Here is a 22,573-nt window from a genome sequence, read left to right on the forward strand (position 1 = left end):
TCAATCATGAACGGACTGGAACCTTATTCTGTCATCCAACCACGATGAGATATCATTAAATATGATGGTCACATTGTCATCAGACTTGCCTTGCAGAAGAAATTGCATCATCCCTTTATAAACTCGTATGATCTTCTCTTTGCTTTTTTGCACTGTTATACAGAGCCTGGTTATGTGCCTGCAATAAATTCCCAGTGCTGTTTTGTGAGGCATCAACCAGAAAAAGGCCTCTGCAACCAGTAAAGGCTTCTCTATTCTCTTTGCTTTCAAAGCTGCTGTGAAACAGTTACCAAATTCAGAATTCTGCACAGTTATTGTGAACACCAATTCTTTGTCAAGCACAGAGGTTTTGATTTTCCAAGTCCCTGACATATCCATGAATGGCTAACATGAAGAGGTTTTGCAACAGTATCACCTCCTGCATCAAATATAAAGGTAACTCTCTCTGCCCATGGTGTGTTGGTGACCTCTGCAATGCAGCAGGACAGATTTTTCTCATTTCCATCGAAGCAATAGTAATAGTAGACACTCAGTGGATTCTGCTCATAATCAACACTAGTAGGCACTGAAAGCAAATATACTGGGCCCACGGTCTGTGTGATACTGCGAGCTTGCTGAGCACTCAAGTGATGATGAGAGGCTGCGGAAACGAACCAGGAAGGTGCAGAATCCAGGTTGACGAGGGTATTTCGGACGTGATATGCGAACTTGTAATAGACGGGCTTTTCTGAAATCGATGCTTTTCCATTGAAGCCTCCTCCTCACAGCTGATTACGTCCTCTGTTTTCCAGCTCCGCGTATCGTCCTCCTTACTTTACGTTTACCGCAGCTTGACGATCATTATTGGTCTCCTTCTTTGATGACCTTCAGTAGGGCCTTCTTACTGGTTCCTTCCGCGTTGTCTCGGCCCCTTCATCGTAGCAAGCAGGTTGGCCGTTTCTTCGTCGTATTCCAGGCGTTGTCAGAGAAGGTGAAGCTCCAATCACACAGAAGTCGTAATACTGTAATGAAAGACTCGCCGATTCTCTTGTAATTGTATTACTTTCATCCGTGATATTCTGATAAGGCTTCGGCTTCTTCTCCAATCCTTTCTCTGATTTTCCTATGCTCCGTTCCTTCCTCTTTCCTCTGTTTCAGCGTAAACTCCCCTATTCCCAGATTGCAGAGTCAATATCTGTCCTTTGCAACAGATGATCCAATGCAGCCTAAGCATCCCTGATCAAACCATGTTTAGACGGCAACCCATCACTAGCACCATAACCTCTCTGCACTCCTCGTTGCTCTCCCCGTAGCCTCTATTTTCTTTCCTCTCTGATCGCTCCCATCAATCTTGAGCTTAAAGTGGATGCCTAGAGGATAAATCAAACACGGAACGTCGACTGAGTGGCTGTCTCATGCTCGCAGAAAGAATGAAGGGTGTTAAATCAGAGATTCTGTAATGTGCCGGAGAAAACCCTCAGATGTAATGGCCGGTTATCTCTCTGTCCACGAGTTGAAGTGAATGCCTCCTGAAAGAACAAAACACACCAGATTCTGAATGCCTGTTCCCCCCCAAAATACCTCTTTCTTTTCAAAATAGCTCCCCTTCCTCCCTTCATTCGTATCCTCTGTTCTCCTTTTTTCCCTCTCCCTTGTCTATTTTCTTTCCTCCTTTTTCTATTTTCCCTCTCTCTTGTCTATTTTCTTTCCTCCTTTTTCTATTTTCCCTCTCTCTCCCAATTCAAAAAGCTCCTCTTTTCAAAAATAGATCAAAAGCTTTTCTTTTTCCAGCCTGATCCACATCTTCTTTAACCATTCAAAATCCCCTCTTTAGCCTTTGTAACTCCCATATTATTATTCTTGGTTTAATTTTAAACCATCTATTCTAGAAAATTTTAGCTTCTTCCTTCTCCTCCGATGCGTGTGTAGTCACATATGCATGCACCTGTGTGTGCTCATGGCCATGGCCACCGTGCTCCCATGGACGCCACAAACCCAGAAGGACAGGGCCATCCTCTTTCGCTCTATAGAAAACCCAAAACCACATGATGAAGCAGCCTCAGTCATTAAGCTCAAACCGTGAATCCGTCCAACAATCAATGGCTCCTCGTCTACGAGCAATAGTGCTGATGGATTTTGGCAAGCAATGATTCCAAGCCTTTTTGCAGCAACATGTATCAAAATAGGCTGAAAGCATCTCATCATGTTCACTCATGCGCAGAAAATAAATGTAAACACAACAACTAAATATGTACAAAGTACCAAATCCCATGCACAACTTTTGGGTGGTTTACACACCTCGAATGCGCAGCAATACGACAACGTAGTGAATCCCGGAAGGTCCCCAAGAACAATGAACTCTACCTTTTTGCACAAAAAACAATGTAAAAGCATGAACGATAAGAGCAAGAGACCAATTGGGTTCAATCTCCCCCCCATGCCTTGTGTGAGCGCTTCACAAAGCATGTATTTTATGTATATTTCCATCTTCATGCTCAATAATAGCCCAATTTACAAAAATATGACAAGATTTTAGCTTTTGAGTTTTCTTTTTACAAAAATAGGAAATAAAGCTAATGGACGGTGCCCATAGAGTCTGGCACGCCCAATCTCAATGTCCCAAATAGAAATAATATATCCGTGCGCATAGGCGCATACAAAATAATAATCAATAATCGATGCCTCAATAGTCATGACAAAATATAGGCGTGGCCCCTATCAAAATATAATCCATAGGTCGAATACTCGCTAGACTCCAATGCTTTCCTCCGCCATTGCTGCTATCTCTACACATCAACTGAAGCATTCACAATCGTTAGTAAAATAATACAATTAAACTGACAAAAGTGAATACCTAGCAGTCTTCAGCTACATAAATAAATCAACTGGTTAGAAATAAATCCTAACCTTAATTTATTACGAGTGCGCACTCTAAACTCATAAACGTTTATTAATTTAATATGCATTTTGCAAAATCACCCGCTATGGAATCACCCATGTACACACTAAATTAATGAAACACCCGAAAAGGACAGGCGTCCCCATCAACTTCTCGCACAAAGAATCCACTTTGTGTATGAGCCCCGGTCATCTAAGTTTACGGAATCCACCGTAGAACCTCACGGAATCCACCGTGGAATATCCCTCCTGGCATCATACCCCCAAGGTGGGATAGCAATTGACCTCAATTGCTATTAGCTCAATGTGGAGCTAACAAAGTGGGGAAAGCATTTAAGTCTCTAGCGTGCATCCATTGTGCTTCCTCTACAGGATGGTTCTTAAATTTAACTAGATATCTAGAATACCTTCGGCCAGTCCTAGTGGTCATAAAGTCAGTGTCTATGATAGCTTCTGGTTCAAGTATTTCAGTCTCTTCCTCTAATAAAGGTGGGTTTTCATAAACAGGGTGGACATATAATTGGCCTCTAAATGGTCTCAATAAGCTAATGTGAAATGTATTGTGAATTTTCCAATGAGATGGTAATTCTAACTTGAATGCATTATCATTAATTTTATGAATGATTCTAAATGGTCCATAGAATCTAGGAGCTAATTTGACAACTGGATGTCTATCTACACTTTGCAGTCTACGTTTTTCTATTCTCAGCCAAACATAATCATCAACTTTGAAATTCATGGCTTGTCTTTTCTTGTTAGCTTGTTTGGTATATGATTGTTGGGCTTTAGCAATCATATCCTTAACCTCATAAAAAATACTGTTATGCATACTAGCAATATCATCAGCACTCTGAATTCTATTAGACAAAGATGCAACAGGTGTAGATAATCTATATCCATAAATGACTTCAAAAGGTGCTTTCTTTGTAGATGTGTGCGGTGTATTGTTATATGCAAACTGTAATAAATGCAAATGAGTATCCCATGTCTGAGGTTTAGAGATAGTATATGCACGTAAAAGATCTAAAATAATGTTGTTTGTGGCTTTTGTTTGTCCATTTGTTTCTGGATGAAATGCAGATGAGAAATCAATCTTTGTGCCTAGATTAGCAAACAGGGTAATCCAAAAATTGTTACAAAATCTAGAATCATGATCTGAAATGATAACTTTTGGCAATCCATGGTTAGTAAAAACAGTTTTAAAAAATAACTGTGCTGCTTGTGATGCTGTTAAAGTTTTCTTACATGGAATGAAATATGCTTGCTTACTAAATCTATCTACAATTGTCCAAATCATATCATGGTTAGATTTAGTATTTGGTAAACCAGTAATGAAATCCATAGAAATTTGTTCCCAAGGTTTAGATGGAATAGACAAAGGCATGAGTAATCCATACTGTTTACCATGATGTCTCTTAACTCTTTGACAAATCAAACATTCAGAAACGAAATTAGATACATCTGCATCCATATGCGGCCGATTAAAATCTTTAGTTAACATACGTAATGTAGATATGATACCTCTATGACCTTGATAAGGGGACAATGAATTTCATTCAAAACAAAAGATCGGAATGGAATAGTAACACACAGTCTCTTTTCATAAAACATAAATCCATCATTATATGACAATGAATCAACAGGAATGAAATTATTTTGGACTAATTTATGGCAATCAGAATGAAAAGTAATATCCTGGTGATATGTATCTTTCATAGCAATCAAAGAAGCAAAAGATATGACAGAAATATTATGAATTGCAGGTCTTCTACTCAATGCATCAGCAACTACATTTTCTTTTCCAGGTTGGTATTGAATGATAGGATGAAAACTTTGAATAAAGGAAGCCCATTTGATATGACGGTCAGAGATTTGGGGTTGGCTAAGTAAATGTCTAATGCTTTGCTGGTCGGTCTTTATCATGAATTATGAACCCATTAAGTAGTGTTTCCACTGTCTTAATGCTTGTACAACTGCTAATAGTTCTTTGTCATATGTGGAATATTTCAGCTCAGAGGGTTTCAACTTACAACTAGAATATGCTATTGGATGATTGTCTTGCATTAGTACGGCTCCTATTCCTGATCCGCTAGCATCAGTCACAACTAGAAAGAATGGTCTATTAAAGTCAGGCAACTGTAGAACAGGGACATTGGTTAATGCATGTTTCAGTAAGTCAAAGGATTTCTGCTGATTTTCGGTCCATTGATAAACAATTCCTTTCTTGAGAAGTTTTGTTAATGGTAAAGCAAGTAATGAAAAATTACGTACAAACTTCCTATAGAAACTAGCAAGACCAAGGAATGAGCGTAACTCATGCACGTTTTTAGGGACAGGCCAATTCAATATTGCATCAATTTTCTTAGGATCAACTTTAATTCCTTCAGATGATACAATATGACCTAAATACTCAATTTCTGTCTTAAAGAATTCACTCTTTTCAGCATTTGCAAACATTTGATTTTCTTTCAGTAATTGAAAAACTAATGACAAATTCTCATAATGCTCTTTCTCATTTTGACTAAACACCAAAATATCATCAAAGAAAACAATCACACAGTACTGATATTTCAAAAAGATACGGTTCATCATTCTACTGAAGGTAGCAGGTGCATTAGTCAATCCGAATGGCATGACTAAGAATTCGTAATGGCCAAACTGTGTTCTAAATGCAGTCTTAAATATGTCAGATTTATCTAGCCTCACCTGATGATATCCAGATTTAAGGTCAATTTTACTAAATATAGAAGATCCTTGCAGTTTGTCCATAAGGTCATCAACTCTAGGTATAGGATACCTATTCTTTACAGTGATCTTATTTAAAGCTCGGTAGTCAATACACATACGATAGGTATTATTCTTTTTCTTGACTAAGAGTACAGGTGCACCGAATGGAGAACTGCTAGGTCGAATTAAACCTCTATTTAGTAATTCTTCAACTTGACTCTGGATTTCTTTTTGCTCTATCTGATTGTGCCTATATGGTGCTTTGCAAGGTGGTTGTGTGCCAGGGATCAAATCAATCTTATGGTCTTCTGGACGTAAAGGAGGTGAACTTGGTGGTAGGTCTTCTGCAAAACAGTCCTTAAAATATGCAAGAAATTCCTTATGCCTAGGGTGCATATGATTTTTCTTTACTTGCAATTCATTCACCCAAATGAGATATGATTTAGTACTCTTGCGTAATGCACGTTTAGCTTGAGTATGCGAAAGCAGTGGAAAAACATTAGATGCATGCATACCATATAATGTAATAGATTTTCCTTGAAAATTAATATTCATTGTGTGTGTGGAATAATCTATATTTGGGTTATGCTGGTGTTGCCAAGGCATTCCTAAAATAATGTCACTCGACTGTAACGGAACAACTAAAAATTTTCTTCTTTCAGTGTATGAACCAATTTGAATCTCTAAATCTTGCACTTCTTGTGTACCATTATACCTAGTACCTAAAAATGCAGCTTTTATGCGATAATGCGTAGATATAGTCTGTAATTTCAATTCCTTTACCAATTTTGCTGAAATAAAATCATGAGTACTACCGTCATCATGCAAGATAGTCTTTTCCTTTCCATGCATGAAACATTTCATAGTCAATAATGAATGTGGAGTAGGCATACCTGGTAAAGTGTCCGAAGTAGTAGTAGTGTCATCCTCATCTTCAGTGAAATCAGGCATATCCTCATGTTCGTCTTCGTCCATGGCTCCAAGATAGTTGATATGTGCTGGTGGCTTCTTTGAATGACAATTTGCTGCGAGATGTCCGAGTTGGTGACATTTATAGCATACTATTGGCTTGGCTTTGGTTACATTTGGATTTGCTTGTGGAATAGGCTTAGGATTTGGATTGACATTGGATGGTAATGCAGGTGGTTTAGCCCAATTCTTGCGGAAAGATGGTGAAGAGAAACGACCTGGATTAAACCTTTGAAAATTGGAATTGAATTGTTTAAATCCATAATTACCATTGGCTTGGATTTGCTGTGGTTGTCTTTCTCTACCACGTAACTTATCTTCAACGTCGTGAGCTAGTGAGATGGCGTCTTCAAGGGTAGCAGGCTTGAACATGTTCACTTCAGCGTAGTAATGCCCAAGAAGTCCAGACATATACTTCCGCTTATGTGTCGTCTCTAGTACATCTTCAAGCATGCGTAGCTGTAGGAGTGCATTCCAAAAACACTATGTATACTGTGGTATAGGCTCACGATCCCGTTGTTGAAGTAGATCCCATTGCTTGATAGCCTTCTCATGAAATTGTGGTGGAAGGAAATTTTGCATGAACTTCTTCTTGAAATCTTCCCAAGTAGTAGGACATTCTACGCTCTTGCGTACTACAGTCCACCGAAGTGATGCTCTTTCTACCAAATGATTAGTAACACACTTGATTTTATCTTTTTCTGGATAGGTTTCCTCATGGAAATAGTCATCAAACTTACTAATGAATGATAAAACAGTCTTTCCTTCTCGTATGCCATTGAAAGTGCGAAATTTGAAACTTCGTTTACTTATCTTTGATTCCTTGCGAATGGTTTGAGCTTCAAGAGTGGCGTCGATGGTACGTCGAATCAAATCTTCAACTTGAGGTTCTTCTTTATCGCTGGACGCTCTTTGTAATTTTGCCAATTGCACTTGCAGTCCTTGCCTAGCCCTTCGTTCTTCTTCCAATTGCATCATGATTAGGTCCAGCTTTTGTTCCATGGTAGGCTCAGGTAGGTCGTCTTCAGCCATAGGATCATCCATATGTGGGGTCGTCATCCTGTAAAACTCAAAAGACCTTTCTCACTCAAAATCAGGTTAGCGGGATGAGCGTAGCTCAAATTCGGGGTTACAAGGCTATGTGTTTTTTGAGTATTTCTTTCTCAATTTGCAAAAAATTTGCGATTTTTCCTTCTTCATCTGTTGAAAATACTTCAGCAAACCTGCATATGGGTAGAATACCTTGCCACGAACAACTTTGCAGTTTGGAGTTTCTGCGCAGGAACAACCCTTCTAGGAGTTTTGAGCACTAGTCAGTTTTGACTCCAGTTGACTAGTCTGACTTGCAGAGTTGCAGACTTAGCCGACTTGCAGACTTAGCCGACTTAGTGAACTTGCAGGACTTGATTACAGTCGACTTGCAGGACTTGATTTCGAAAGTGCAGGACCTGGAGTTTGTGACTTGCTTGTCTTGTCCAACTTGATTAAGCTTAATGTCTTAAGCTTAATAGCTTAAGCTTATGGAAGGGGGTAATTTTGTAAATTGGCGCAGATCGTGGAGGACGTGGGCAGTCGTTTGTTGACGTCGCGGATTTTTCGGACAGCCTCAGATACCTCGCGATGAGTTTCTGAAGCAATTAAGCTTCTAATCCAAGCTTGTTGATTAATAATGTTAAGCTTTAAAGCTTGATGATAAGAAATTACTCTGTATATCCACGACTTTGGTGAAGGAGATGATTGCGTGGTCCTCCGCCTGTACAGCCTGGTCCTTCGCGATCTGAGAGTAGAAACAGGGGTTCTTGTAATATTTCCGCGTACCGCGTGCCGTAAATATTAACTTCCCGCACGCCGTGTAAACCCTGTGCAAGGGTATTCCCTACTTCGTAATTATTGGTAACCTCATCCACACCATGCACGCTCAAAAATGAGGCCTCCACGTCGAGAAATACGAGGCTGAGATTGAAGACCGTAAAAGCCGCAAGGGAACACCCTTTTTGAAGGGGCAATTTGGATAAATCAAGGTAAATTTTTTTATTATTATCCCTTCCCCCAGCCGATGCATGGCTGGAGGAGAGGGAGTGTGGGGAGGAATGGCTAAGGGAGGAGAAGGTCAGATTGCATGGGGAGGAGTCCTCCACGTGTGTGGAGGCCCTCTTTCCCAAGGCCTATAAGAACCCCCTCTTGGGGGGGGGGAAAGGAAAAAAAAATGGGGGCAGAGGGCTGTTGAGAGGGAGAGGTGCCGGACGTGAAGGGAGGGGCTGGTCGTGCTGGACGTAGGGCTGCCGTAAAGGAAGGAGGAACAATGGGCGGAAGGCTGCCGTGAAGGAAGGTGGCCGTGGAAGAGGGGTTGTGCTGCGGCGTGAGGAGGAGAGGCAGCCGTCAGCTGGATTTCGACTCCCCTCCCTGGGACGTGCTGACAGAAGCTTCTTAGAAGCTTCTCTAGGAAGCTTCTAAGGGGGCTTCTCTAAGCCCCCTTCCTATTGGAACCACCGCAAATCATATTAGCCCCGATTTTTAAGGCCTTTTTCCATGGATTTTCCCACACAAGTCCATATTACCCCCATGGGTTCCTTTTAAACCCTTTCCCTTTGCAACACCCACAAGCCCCTTAGCCCGGACTTTGAAGAGAAGAAGGGGTAGCCTACGAGCCTCCCCACCAATCACCCACAAGGCTGGGCCTAGGATTTTTGGGAAGGAGAAGAAGAACTCTAAAGCCCCATTCTTGCAAGGCCCATTCGCAAGAGCTCCTTCCCATAACAAGCTTCAATTCCCACAAGCTTGCTCGAGAAAGCCCCAATTCCCGCAAGCATTTATTAAGTTTCATTTTTTCCACAGCTCTTCTGCAAAAAGCCCAAGTTCCAATCCCTAAGGCCTTCCATAAGCCAAATCCCACAAGCCGGTATTTCCTTTTTTCAAGGATCCGTACTTCAAAAAGGGATCTTGTACGTATGAGGGAGAAGGGCAAGATCTGGAGGCTGCATTCCGAGGCAAGTCAATTCGTAGACCACAAAGGCAAATCAGAAGCCGAATCCACGCCTACGATGGCCCCAAAAAGATCACAAGGTGCGACTGTGGGAGGTTCATCTCCGAGTATACAAGTGGATATCTTCCCGAGTCCACAAGTCCAGGTTTTATCTATTTGGATTCCACACAGAAGTATTGAGTTAATCATGATAAACTTCATGGATTAGGAAGCACTCATGCATGTTCGAATTCAACTAGTCAAGTTAAATGCAATTGGAAAATGAATTGGCTATTTGAACATTTATTAGAAATAGCTTAAGATATGAAAATTGATCATTGGTACGTTCAATGGAATGAATGGTAAGAGCATAAGGTGTCTATGCATTTGTAGGACCTTATCAGCAAGATTCCTTTTGTGTATTCAAAAGTGACGAGCCTAGGACAACTGTTGCCTCATTACAAGGTTGAAATTATTGAGGTACACCTTTTTACTAGGCATGGAAAGATTAATGGCATGTCCCATTTTTAGATAAATCTTCCTTGTAATGATTCATGAGGAAAAGTTAACACCCATAAGATGTCATTCGAAAAGGAATAGAAGGCACGAAAATGATCTATGGACTTGCAAGTGGCATGATTATTTGATGTAAGTCCTAGTAGGACCTAGGAAAGTTAGTGTCCAGATTATCAGGCATTTTTACCTTACCAAGGAAAGATAGGGTTATTGTGAACCATGTGATGCGTAGAAGCAGTAAATCGCATGTTTACGCGTATTGGTGTAGTTGTAACTATTGTTCTCCATTAGATTTAGTTTATTACCTTTAGAAGGTTCATCCTTGTCGCAATACAAGTATATTGAGTTGTCTAAGTAACCTAAAACACAAGAGATTCATATGGGCATGGCTCAGTCGATATGATAGGTATCCCAGTTGCCAAGTGCAATAAGAATTCGACCTAGTTTTACACTTGTTGCCAAGTCTAAACCCGCAAACCCAAAGATCTTACATACGTTCACGAAATATCGAATCAATTGGATGTTCATGCATAAAATGATCTAAGGTTTTATCCTAAGGATCATTCGTTCAAATGGTGAGACTCCGACGGAGTTGCAAATTTCTAGGACCATGGGTCAACATAATTAGGAATGGGTTGGAGGATACCCTAAACCCTGCTACTCGGCTAGAGGTAATTCCGTGGCCGGAGGACGCCATTCAATGGGTGGAATGATCCCGTGGAATGATGCAACACATGTGCAAAAAGGTTGCAACATCGTATAGACTTGAGATTTGTCCACAAGAGAGTTTTGTCATCTCTCGAAATGGGGTTGGCAAGTTATTGAAAGAATTTAACTTACAAGAGGATGAGTAATCATCCTGTTACTCACTTTTCTTGGGGGATAATTGCCAAGGAAAAAGGAAAGTTAGGTATTTGCCTTGAAGCAAATAACCAGACAATAAACTAAAGCGACATGGTCGCTCGAACCTACCACAACAAAACCTAAAGTATTGGTAGGGTATGACCCTAACCCAAGAATGATAGGAATCTTGCCAAGTTGCAATTGATTCCGGATCGAATGCGGGTTGCATTCGGAGAAAAGGAGTCACTCCTTAACAGTTTGCCAGCTAAACGACCATTGGAAATTGATTGTGCTTGTAACAGTTTGGAAAGCACTGTTTGCATTGTTTGCTCAATGAACTAAAGGACGAAAATATATCTAAATACTTCAGGTTGAAGCCTGAAGGGAGAGGCAGCTTCAGTTACCCCCGACTGCCTGCCTGACCCTAACCAAGGGGGTTGTTAACCGCGCCGGGAACGTGGACTGAACCCGCCGTGAGAGGTCTCTCCGTTGAGTTCTACTTGGAGCAGGAGGACGCTTGGGTGCCAGAGGGGGCTCTGGCCGTAAATCCCTCGCCTTCCGGGCCCTGCACAAGAGACTAACATGACTCGGGATTGGATCTCGAGGCCCGCATACTAGTCTACGGGCGGAAACTTGGATTAGTGATCCCTGGTGGATTACTGGATAGCCTTCGGGCGGATTATGAATACGCCTACGGGCGGGAACTCCTTGTATTTCAAAGATAAAAGGATAAAATGATAATAAAGAAGTTGTTTGGCATTGTTTTCTTTATGTCCTGTGATAAGATTACGTGAAGGAACCGGTGCATAATAGGGTTAATCAAAGAAGCTGTTTGTATATGTCAAACTAATGTGGTAGGTAATTACATAACTAAAACAAACCGAGGAAAGTGCGGAGGATGGACCATGGGTCCGTCCTATGGATGGGTGGTCCCGGTTAGCCGGGAACTTTTCTCAAAGTCTTCGACGAACAGAAGGATGATCAACATCACCGAAACAAGTAATGAGAACAATGACTTGGAATTACCGATTACCCGATTCACGCTGTTTTAGGGGAACGGAATGGGACTATGCCTTTTGGCAGAGAGGTCGAGCCTTGCATCCCTCTCGTTTCCCATTCTCCTTGAACCAAGTGCAGCATGAATCCGCTTCGGACCTGGCGTTTCTGCGTAAAGTAGTTCGCTCGGGTCTGACGCTAGCTGTTGCTAGCCCAACAGGAAAACCCAAACTCAGGTCGATCCTAAGTGGGAACGGCCAGGATACTTCCGCTACGTGGCAGACGCGGGAAGACCTAGATCGCAAGTCCCGTAACATTCCATGGGAGTGCCGGGCGGAGCCTTCTAGACATCCTTCCCGATGGACTGCTAAGACGTGTCCGGGATGATTCTAGTGGACACGTTACAGTTCTTGATCGCCAGAAGTCTGCATGTATCGACGGTTCGCAACGAGATTGACCGTAGAGCCCGATCGTTCCAGGAGCTCCGCCTTCGCACGAGATGGGTAGCGATTGGAAGCTCTTGATCTCAGCTCCGCTCTGATACCACTGGTGCGCAGATCGGTCGCTGTATGCTCACGTAGTGAATCTTGGAAGGTCCCCAAGAACAATGAACTCTACCTTTTTGCACAAAAAACAATGTAAAAGCATGAATGACAAGAGCAAGAGACCAATTGGGTTCAATCTCCCCCCATGCCTTGTGTGAGCGCTTCACAAAGCATGTATTTTATGTATATTTCCATCTTCATGCTGAATAATAGCCCAATTTACAAAAATATGACAAGCTTTTAGCTTTTGAGTTTGCTTTTTACAAAAATAGGAAATAAAGCTAATGGACGGTGCCCATAGAGTCTGGCACGCCCAATCTCAATGTCCCAAATAGAAATAACATATCCGTGCGCATAGGCGCATACAAAATAATAATCAATAATCGATGCCTCAATAGTCATGACAAAATATAGGCGTGGCGTCTATCAAAATATAATCCATAGGTCGAATACTCGCTAGACTCCAATGCTTTCCTCCGCCACTGCTGCTATCTCTGCACATCAACTGAAGCATTCACAATCGTTAGTAAAATAATACAATTAAACTGACAAAAGTGAATACCTAGCAGTCTTCAGCTACATAAATAAATCAACTGGTTAGAAATAAATCCTAACCTTAATTTATTACGAGTGCGCACTCTAAACTCATAAACATTTATTAATTTAATATGCATTTTGCAAAATCACCCGCTATGGAATCACCCATGTACACACTAAATTAATGAAACGCCCGAAAAGGACAGGCGTCCCCATCAACTTCTCGCACAAAGAATCCACTTTGTGTATGAGCCCTGGTCATCTAAGTTTACGGAATCCACCGTAAAACCTTACGGAATCCACCGTGGAATATGCCTCCTGGCATCAACACCAAAGTAATCCAAGGCTAATGTTAGGAGGTAATTGTAAGGGATCCCTTGGACCACAATTGAAAAATACATCTTCCACAAAAGCATAGTTAGTCAGGAAATCCACAAAGCGATTCCATTATCGAGGAACCAACTGACAAGTCACTGTCTCAAAGATATGCAACATATCCAAGGTTGCACGATGGTACATTCATAAGATATGATCCCGCACACTATAGGTCCCATTTAGCTTATTGATTACTAATTGCAAGTTACCTTTAACCAATAATTAGTAGATCCCACACACTATAAGTCCCTTTTAGCTTATTGATTACTAATTGTGAATTACCTTTAACCAATAATTAGTGGATACCACTACATCGGGCTACATTGAGCCCCATGATCAAGGCTTTATATTTTGCCATATTATTAGTAAAAGAGGGGCCTAAATAGAATCCCATATTCATGACAATGGGGATCCTTAATGACCACACCAACGCTCTCATGTTTAGTAAGCCCTCTGGAAGCTCCGTCAAAATACAGAGTATAAACCTATGCTTCATCGATAGGCCATGCCATAATAATCAACTCACTCGTACTTATGATAATCAAAATCAAGCTAAGAGAGAGGATGTATAACATGCACAATCCCTCCTTCTTCGCTGAACTCAATAGGAATGCTAGTTAGAATTTGTTGACAATGGTGGCAGTAGACCTTAATTTCCCACGTAAAGGATCCATCTTGTCACTCAGTAACCTGATACCCTTTTCTCCACTAGATCACTTGACCTTGGTGGTAATGTTGCTCAAGATACGGATGCTCTAGATAGGGAATGATGTGTCCCATCGCTTGTCTTGGTACTTACTACACGTTAAAGCTAAATCCTGAAGAAGGACCTACACAAGCACCAAGCCCACGTAAGCTCTTACACATAGTAAGACCATCTTATTAAAGTTATCTTTAGTCTCAAAATACACCCCTTGCAAATCTACTAGAAGGGCCGTAGAGCCATTCTTTCCTAAATGTACAATCTTGTATGGTCCATCCCATTTGGGTTCTAATTTTCTTGGAAAGAGCTCTTGACAAGCATCAAAATATAGCACTAACTGACATTTCGCAAATTTGTACTTCTCAGCCCGAAGATCATGAAGGGCTTTCATTTTCCGTTTCCCTACTTCTTGATGTAATAAAGCATGCAACTGAATCTCATCAAGATGTGCCAGAGAGGTATACCATTCATATAATGCTTCTAGCTCTCCCAATGAATGATTGAGGGAAAAATGCATAGTGGGGAGCTCTATTTCTAATAGTAAAATGCACTCTTTCCCATACACTAGCTTGAACGGAGTGTGGCTTGTGGCTCTCTTGAATGTCGTTTTGTAAGCCCACACTGCCACATAAAATTTCTTATCCCAATTGCACTTGATGTCCGATACTATCTTGGACAAGATTCCCATCAATTGTTAATTTGTACTCTTAACCCCTGACCTGTAACATACCCGCCTTGATTACGTGACGAGTAACGTTTTAGTAGTTGCCCAGAGTTTACCTTCTAGCCATCACCATCCGAACTCTAACCAGAATGATCGGATTTTGTCCTGGCTCTATAATCCTAGGTCTACCCCGTAGGGGAAGTGTCTTGTCGTTACCCACGGAGGACTAACCTGAAGGTTCCTAATTGACCTAACAATCGCCTATCAACAACTAGCTCACATCCGGAGGTGTACCTCGAGAGGCTTGTTGTTCGGAAGGAGCAACTTCCATTACCCTTGGTTAATGGAGTACAACACTTTTTTCCAGTAGAGCAGACTAAGGATTTATGAAATCCCTCATAGTGCTCTGGCATAGCCACCATACCTTTCCCCTAAGATAATTTATAGTTTGGGTTCTGAGACCAAACCCTAGGTAAGTCACTGAATTGGTCCTTCCTAGTGTTTGTTTTTGGAAAAACCTCCCGGCTAACCAAGGCCACCCTGCCATAGGACTAGATTTGTCGGGAATCCATCCATCCGCTTCCATCTATGGAAGTTCTTAGTTATCTAACTACCTACCACATTACGTGAAACATATAAAAACAACTTCATTAATTAAAAAGAATCCTTTTATGCACAATTGTTTGTTTGCATAATTTACTCACAGACATGCAATCAAAATAAAACAAATTCATTCATTATGTTCCATAATGTGTGTTCTCCCACCCATACATGAGAAAAATTACAATTTCACATGCTGCCTCATCCGACATATCTGCATGTTACCAATATCAAATCCACCTATAGCTAGCGTTTTTAGGTGTCGCAAGTAGAACTTGAGCTATACAGGGGACTAAGTAGTTCTAAGGTGCGTAAAGGATTTACTAACCAGAGCCCCCTTGGCACCCTATCCACCTCCTACTTAATATGATCCTTGCTAGGAGACCTCTCGCCATCAGAGCCAGGGTCCATGCTTCCACGGTGGTAAATACATCCCCTCTTGGTATGGGGATTCAAAAACTATCCTTGGGGGAGGTATAGGGCTCCTCAATTTATATCTGTTTTAATACTTAATTCAATCAAGATCTAATCTAGAAAATCACAAACAAGATTGATGTCTTCAAGAAGTTATGACTTCAATCAATCATGCAACTTTTAAGTGATGATTAATCTAGTAGCAGTTGATATTTGAAATTCACATAGTGAAATCTTTCCCTTGGAATTTAACTAAGGGTATCTAGATTTTGGGGTCTCTAACTTTCCAGTTTAAGGTTTATTCTTGTAACAAAGTTTCTTGGCCTTAAGTAAGTTTCTTTAACTTAGAGATATTTCCAATCTTAAAATATTCTAGATTAAACTATATCCTTGACTAATTTCTTCGAGGTTTGTTCTTAATAAATCCATCTTGAAAAATTTCTCATGATTTCTCTTGAGTTCTGAATTTTGTAGTTTTCTTAATAGTTTCTAGCGTATAAGATGTTCTAATAATTTACCGAGTGAATACTTTAAGATCGCAGTATTTCTTAAGAGACTTATATTATTTCTATTCAATTCGGATAGAAATTTTTAGAAAGAAACATGTGGTATCAAAATTGGTAAAGGGTTGTTATCTGCACCTGTGACTCTGTTAGTCACTCCCGTGTGCTCGCAACCCCAACTATTGCTTCCATGTTTGTAGGGTCATTCGTGATTTTCACTTTTGAGTTCTTTTTCTTCAGGGCCATGACGGAAATATGATTCGTAGAAGAAGAATAACATGACACTAATACCAGTTTGCAAGGGTGTAAGACTCTCGATGATAATGACAGTTATTGCGGAATTCAATGATGTTGGCCTCGCAGAAGGTTCTGCAATACTTCTCTCTCTCTAGTAGACGGAATAGGGATGAGAGTAGAGGTATGACTTCTAACTAGATTGATAGAATATGATAAAGTTCTTTAGTGTCTTTTCTTATTGGATTAGAGTAGAAGAGGATGAGAGACCTTCAGCATATCCCCTTCCTTGGGTTGAATGGAATGATGCCTCTTCATCTCGCGGAATCGAGATTCCTCCTTCTTGATTAGCATCACATCCTTGTCAAGATTGCTCTCTCCTCTTGGTCATCCCCAAGCCCTCAATTTATAGTTTTCTTGGGGGTAAAAGAGAGGACGCTTGCTTTTTTAGTGTTTTTCCATGTCATCATCGATGACAAAGAGAGAACACTTTCTTTTAGCATTTTTGATGACATCATTGATGATGTTAGAGAGGGAGCTCCATTTTTGTAGCACGAAGATAAAAATTTACGAATATATGAGCAAGCACTGCATGGTGCATCGTCGGGCAGCCCTCACTCCAAGGCGGCGACCAAGGCATACATCTTGGCATACTTGTCAATGGCCTACGAAGACTTTGTTGGCACCATTGGCTGCACGGGAGGAGCTCCCACTAGCTTGTAGGGAAAAATTCTCAGAGGTCACCCATCCTAGTAGTGTCATCACCCAAGTGCGCTTAACTACCAAATGACTATTCACTAGGCTAGTTCTTTTTTATTGTTCTATACTACAAATATAGTTTTAATAAGCTAGTCTTGGGAGGGTCTCCTAAGTCTTTCTTCCATGAATTGGCATGTAATACCTCATTAATAATAATTATTATCTTCATAATGAGAGTTAGTTTCATAATTAGAGCTAGTATTTTTTTTTTGTTTTTTGTTTAAATGTATAACATAAATTAATTTTCTTTGGAATGTATACACACATTAAAATAAACTAAGTAATAGGGACATTACATTATTCCCTCCTTAGAAAAATCGAGATATCCTCATCTCGAGAGAAACGAGGGGTATTCTTTCATAAGGGTTACCTCATCAATGCAAGTGGCATCCTCTTCAAGATAATCCTTCCACTGGATGAGATATTCTCTACAGATCCTATTCCTAAGGATTATTTCTTTTACATTCAAGATTCTATCAGGTTGAAGTTCAAGTAAACCTTGGTTGGGCATTACAACTTATTGATCATCAAGAATATGATCAGAATTAGGTACATAGGGCTTCAAGAGACTTACATGGAATATATCATGAACTTTTAGGGTTTCAGGAAGTTGCTACTTATAAGCATTAGGTCCAAGAGCCTTTATGACTTTTTAAGGTCCATAGTATCTTGGGCTTAGCTTCTTGAATTTTCCAAAGGATAAAGAACTCCACTTTGGGCATACACAGATAAAAAACCTTGTCCCCTTCTTGGAAGATTCGCTCGTTTCTCCCTAGGTCAACATAGACTTTCTGCCGATCCTTGGTAGCTTGTATATCTTGCTTGATGCTTTTGACTTGTTCTTCCATCTCTTCAAGCATCTTCTTAGAAGCTTCAACCTTCAAGGTAGGGTCAGAGAAGTTTAGCGGAGTTAGGCATTCTTGCGCCCATATAGAGCTTGAAATGGGGTCATCTGAATGCTTTGATGATAGGACGCATTGTAAGAAAATTCCACCAAAGGTAGCTATTGTAGCCACCGTCTAGGTTCTTTGCAACAATATGCCCTAAGTATGTCTTCAATGACCTGATTTACACACTGTCTACCCATCGGTTTGAGGGTGATAAGCTATACTAAAACAAAGCTGTGTACCAAGAGCTTCAAATAATCCCTTTCAAAAATGTGAAATGAATAGAGAATCACAATCGTTGATAATTCTTTTTGGTGGTCCATGAAGTCTAAAGATTTCTTTGACAAATAACTTGGTAATGTCTGAGGCTTTGTAGCTGGTTTTGACTGGAATAAGGTGGGTAACCTTAGTCATAATTACCATGATCGATTTGTACCCTCCTTGAACTGAGGGTAATCCAACTACAAAATCCATACTAATGAATTTTCATTTCATTTGAGGAATAACAAGTGGTTGTAGCTTTCCTGGCAGCTTAACTCATTCGACTTTTATTCATTGGAAAATCAAGCATTCAATTATGTATTTAAGTACGTCACTTTTGAGCTTCTCCTAATGATAGCTTTTCCTAACTATATTGAGAGTTTTGGCATAGCCAAGATGTCTTGAAAATGGGGATTCATGAGCTTCCCATAGTATCTTCTTCTTAAGTTCTTGACTTGAAGGAATACGAGAGGAATACATAATCTTGTCTTGAAGTAGACAAAACCTTCGTCAACAGAGAAGTTAATATTCTTTGTCTGAAGCTTAGAATTTTGTTCTTTATTCTCAATTTCCTTCAACATTTTCTGATATTTAGAATCATTATTCACCTTATCCTTGGCTAGCTCGATGATGGGATTGCTAAGAATTGATATCATTGTAGGTAGTGTTTTAGCTCTAAGTGTTCTTCTAAGATAAGTGCATTGAGAAATGATTTGTAGCTTAAAGCATTTGCAATTAAATTCTCTTTTCCCGGTCTATATTTGATCTTAAAATCATACTATTGCAAGACTTTGATCCACCAACGTTGCCTCATATTTAGATCTAGTTGAGTGAAGATCCATTTAAGAATTTTATGGTCGATTACCAGTGAGAATTTCTTCCTGAGTAGATAATGTCTCCATAACTTAAGAGCGTGGATAATTGTAAGTAATTCCAAGTCATGAGTAGCATAATTTCTCTCGTGAGTCTTCCATTTTCTGGAGGAATATGCTACTGGATGTCCTTCCTACATGAGTATGCATCCTAAAGCAAGAGAGCTCACATCGGTCACCATTTTGAATTCTTTGCTAAGATCAGGTAGTTTGAGGATTGGGGCTATGACTAAACTTAGCTTGAACCTGTCAAAGCTAGACTATTCAACTTGGGTCCATTTAATGGAAACTTGCTTCTTGAGTAGGTCGATGAGGGATGCAACAATCAAGGCATAATTCTTGATAAAGACCCGATACCATCCTGTTAAACCCGAAAAGCTACAAACTTCACTTATGGTGGTTGGAGATGGCTAGTCTTGTACATCCTTGACCTTGGTCCGGATCTACTGAAACTCCCTCTGCGCTAAAACTATAAACCCTGAATACTCAATTTGCTTCTTGAAGAAATCACACTTCTTCTTCTTAGCATACACCTTGTGAGTCCTCATTGTCTCAAGAACTATTCATAGTTGTGACTTGTGACTTCCTTCATCCTTGGAATATGCTAAGATGTGAATACAAGGGCAAAATCATCAAGATAAGGTCTGAATATACCTTGCATTAATCTGTTGAAGATAGCAAGGGCATTTGTTAATCCAAATGACATTACGATAAACTCGTAATGACCGTACCTTGTGCTAAAAGCAGTTTTTGGGATATCTTCTTGCTTGATTCTAATATGGTAATACCTTGATCTGAGATCAATCTTGGAGAAAATCTTTGCTCCTTATAGTCGATCATGTAGTTCATTGATCCTTGGAATCAGATACTTATTCTTGATTGTTACCTGATTTAGCCCTCGATAATCAATGTAGAGATGAAGAGTCCCATCCTTCTCTTTCTGAAATAACACTAGATCTCCCTAGGGTGAGTTACTAGGTCTAATGTATCCCTAATCTAAGAGCTATTTGAGTTGTTCCTTTAGTTCTATGTCTTCTAGAATGGACATTCGATATGGTCACTTTGCAACTGGTGTAGCTCCTGGTACTAGCTTGATTTCGTGGTCGACTTCTCTCTGTGTGGTGGAAGTTTAGTTCATTCTTCAGAAAATATGTCAACATATTTCCTAAGCCACGACAGTTTATCTTCGACTTCTTTATCTTGTTCGGTCTTATTTAATTTGATTAGGTATACAAATGAGCCTTTTCTTAAACCTTTAGCGATTTGAGAAGCTTTTGTTAATTGAATCTTTGGTTTTCCTGCTTCTCCTTGTGTGGTCACTTGTTGTCGTACAAGATTTAAGAATGTGACTTGGCCCTTTTCATAATGAATATGAGCGTTATTGAGAATTAACCAGTCCATTCCTAACATGCACTCATAGGTTCCCAGATTCATCACTCTGAATTGCATGTTGGTTTGATTGCCACCTAGATTAAACTCCACCTTAATTGTATGTTGTATTGAGGAAACTTCTTTTCTATCAGCTAACTCAACTATCATCCTAGGTGCATGCATTATCTATGCCTAGTTTTCTAGCATACCTTGGTGATATGAATGAATGTGTGCTTCCATAATCAAGCAAAATTTTAAAGGGTTTACCATTATAGATTGATGGAGTTTGAATCACTAAGAATTGTTGATTTGGTCCCTTCTTGTTGAGAGAGGCGTGAATCCTCACTCTCTCCATGTTGGTTTCGAAGGTGGGATCTTCATTATATCTTCTACTTCCTTGAGGGTTGTGTCGACAACTCTTCCTCTAGATGTGGTTGTCCCACCTAGGCTCTGGTTGTTATGAAACTTTCTTTGGAGTTCATTTTGTCCAAGTTTTGCTCATCACCTTTGGATGTGGCCAGGTTCGTTACAATAATAACACCTGAAAATATCCTTATTACCACTAGTTAAGTTCTCCACTGCCGACGTCTTAGCCTTCTTGCTATTAGTAGATTGGAATTGACTTTGGACTCTTTTTGCATAGCCCGTAGTTATATTTCCATTTTAAAACTTATTATTCCAAGGCTTATTATTTCTTGGTTTGGACTGGAGTTCCTATATAATTGGTCTTGATGTTATCAATTCTTCTTGGAGGTCAGATGGACGCATTGCTTCAAGCCGTGTGTTCTGGGGATCATCCAATCCGTGGCAAAACTTGGATACTTATTGTGCAATATCCATAGACGGTGCATACTTGAGAAGTGTTACAAAATTTGAGTAATAGGCTTCCAATATCATTCCAAGTTGCTTTAGACCAAAGAATTCATTCATCTTTTGTGTGCAGTATGCTGGTGGGAGATACCAGCCTCACATTGCATCCTTTAATATGTCCCAACTAACAGATGCTTTAAAGATTCCTTGGTCTTTACACCATTGTTTCCACCAAATTTTGGCTTCTCATATTAGCTTTAACTTGCCAATCATTGCTTGATTAGCTGGGGTAATTCGAGTAGTAATGAAATAATTTTCCATGGACTCAACCCATATTTCTACTTCAACCTCGACATTTTTCCCTTGGCCTCAAAATCAGGTGGTTTGATTTTCTTAAGTAGAAAATTATTTTCTTGGATCTCAGTAGCATTAAGGGTAGGAACAACTCCCTTAATACAATCTAAGCACGTCATTTGGATACATCCATTGGGTAATAATCCGGCTTTGAAGAATGGACATCTAAAAATGTGTACTTTAAAGGAAGATCAGGAAGTCCATCTTTGACATGGTTGTAGCGTTTAGAGCAACCAACAACTATAATTTGGTCTGCTAGGATGAACTTTGTCACTTCCTCGTAAATATATTGATTTAGTTTAACCTCCCAGCCTCTAGTGAATAAAGTTGAATTCACTCTGGCTTCATGGAATGAATAAACCTTCACGACTTTAAGGTTTTCCATCCATCTTTTCCTCTTCAAATTGGTCTGAAAGAAGGCAAGACGGTTTGCATCGATATAACAATATCCACTGCTTATTATCCAACATCTTTCCCATTATAGTGGAGAAGGATTATAGATGCGATCCAAAATTCGCATTACTTGCATTCTCCATCCATAATCTGTAGACTGCATTGCCGATGTAAACATTGCTCGAAAGACTAGGAATTTCTCCCAATATTCATCTCTTTAGGGAAGATTTAAAAAAAACACATGTCAGCAAGGGAAGGGAAAAACAACTCATATCTCAGGCTACAATTACCAAGTTTTTTATTTCTTTTAGCTCTGATACCATTTATAATGTACCAGCCTTGATTACGCGACGAGTGCCGTTTTAGTAGTTGCCTAGAGTTTACCTTCTAGCCAGCACCAT

At 40.0% G+C, this 22,573-nt stretch overlaps 1 pseudogene; it reads right to left on the bottom strand.

Moving 5' to 3' along the window:
- LOC148022044 (uncharacterized) overlaps window positions 1-22,573 on the bottom strand; it is a 39,798-nt pseudogene continuing 17,225 nt past the window's right edge.

This window comes from Lygodium microphyllum, chromosome 17 (genome assembly GCF_053477565.2).
Source record: "Lygodium microphyllum isolate KBCC chromosome 17, Lygodium_microphyllum_v1.1.10, whole genome shotgun sequence".
NCBI classification, from domain to species: domain Eukaryota; kingdom Viridiplantae; phylum Streptophyta; class Polypodiopsida; order Schizaeales; family Lygodiaceae; genus Lygodium; species Lygodium microphyllum.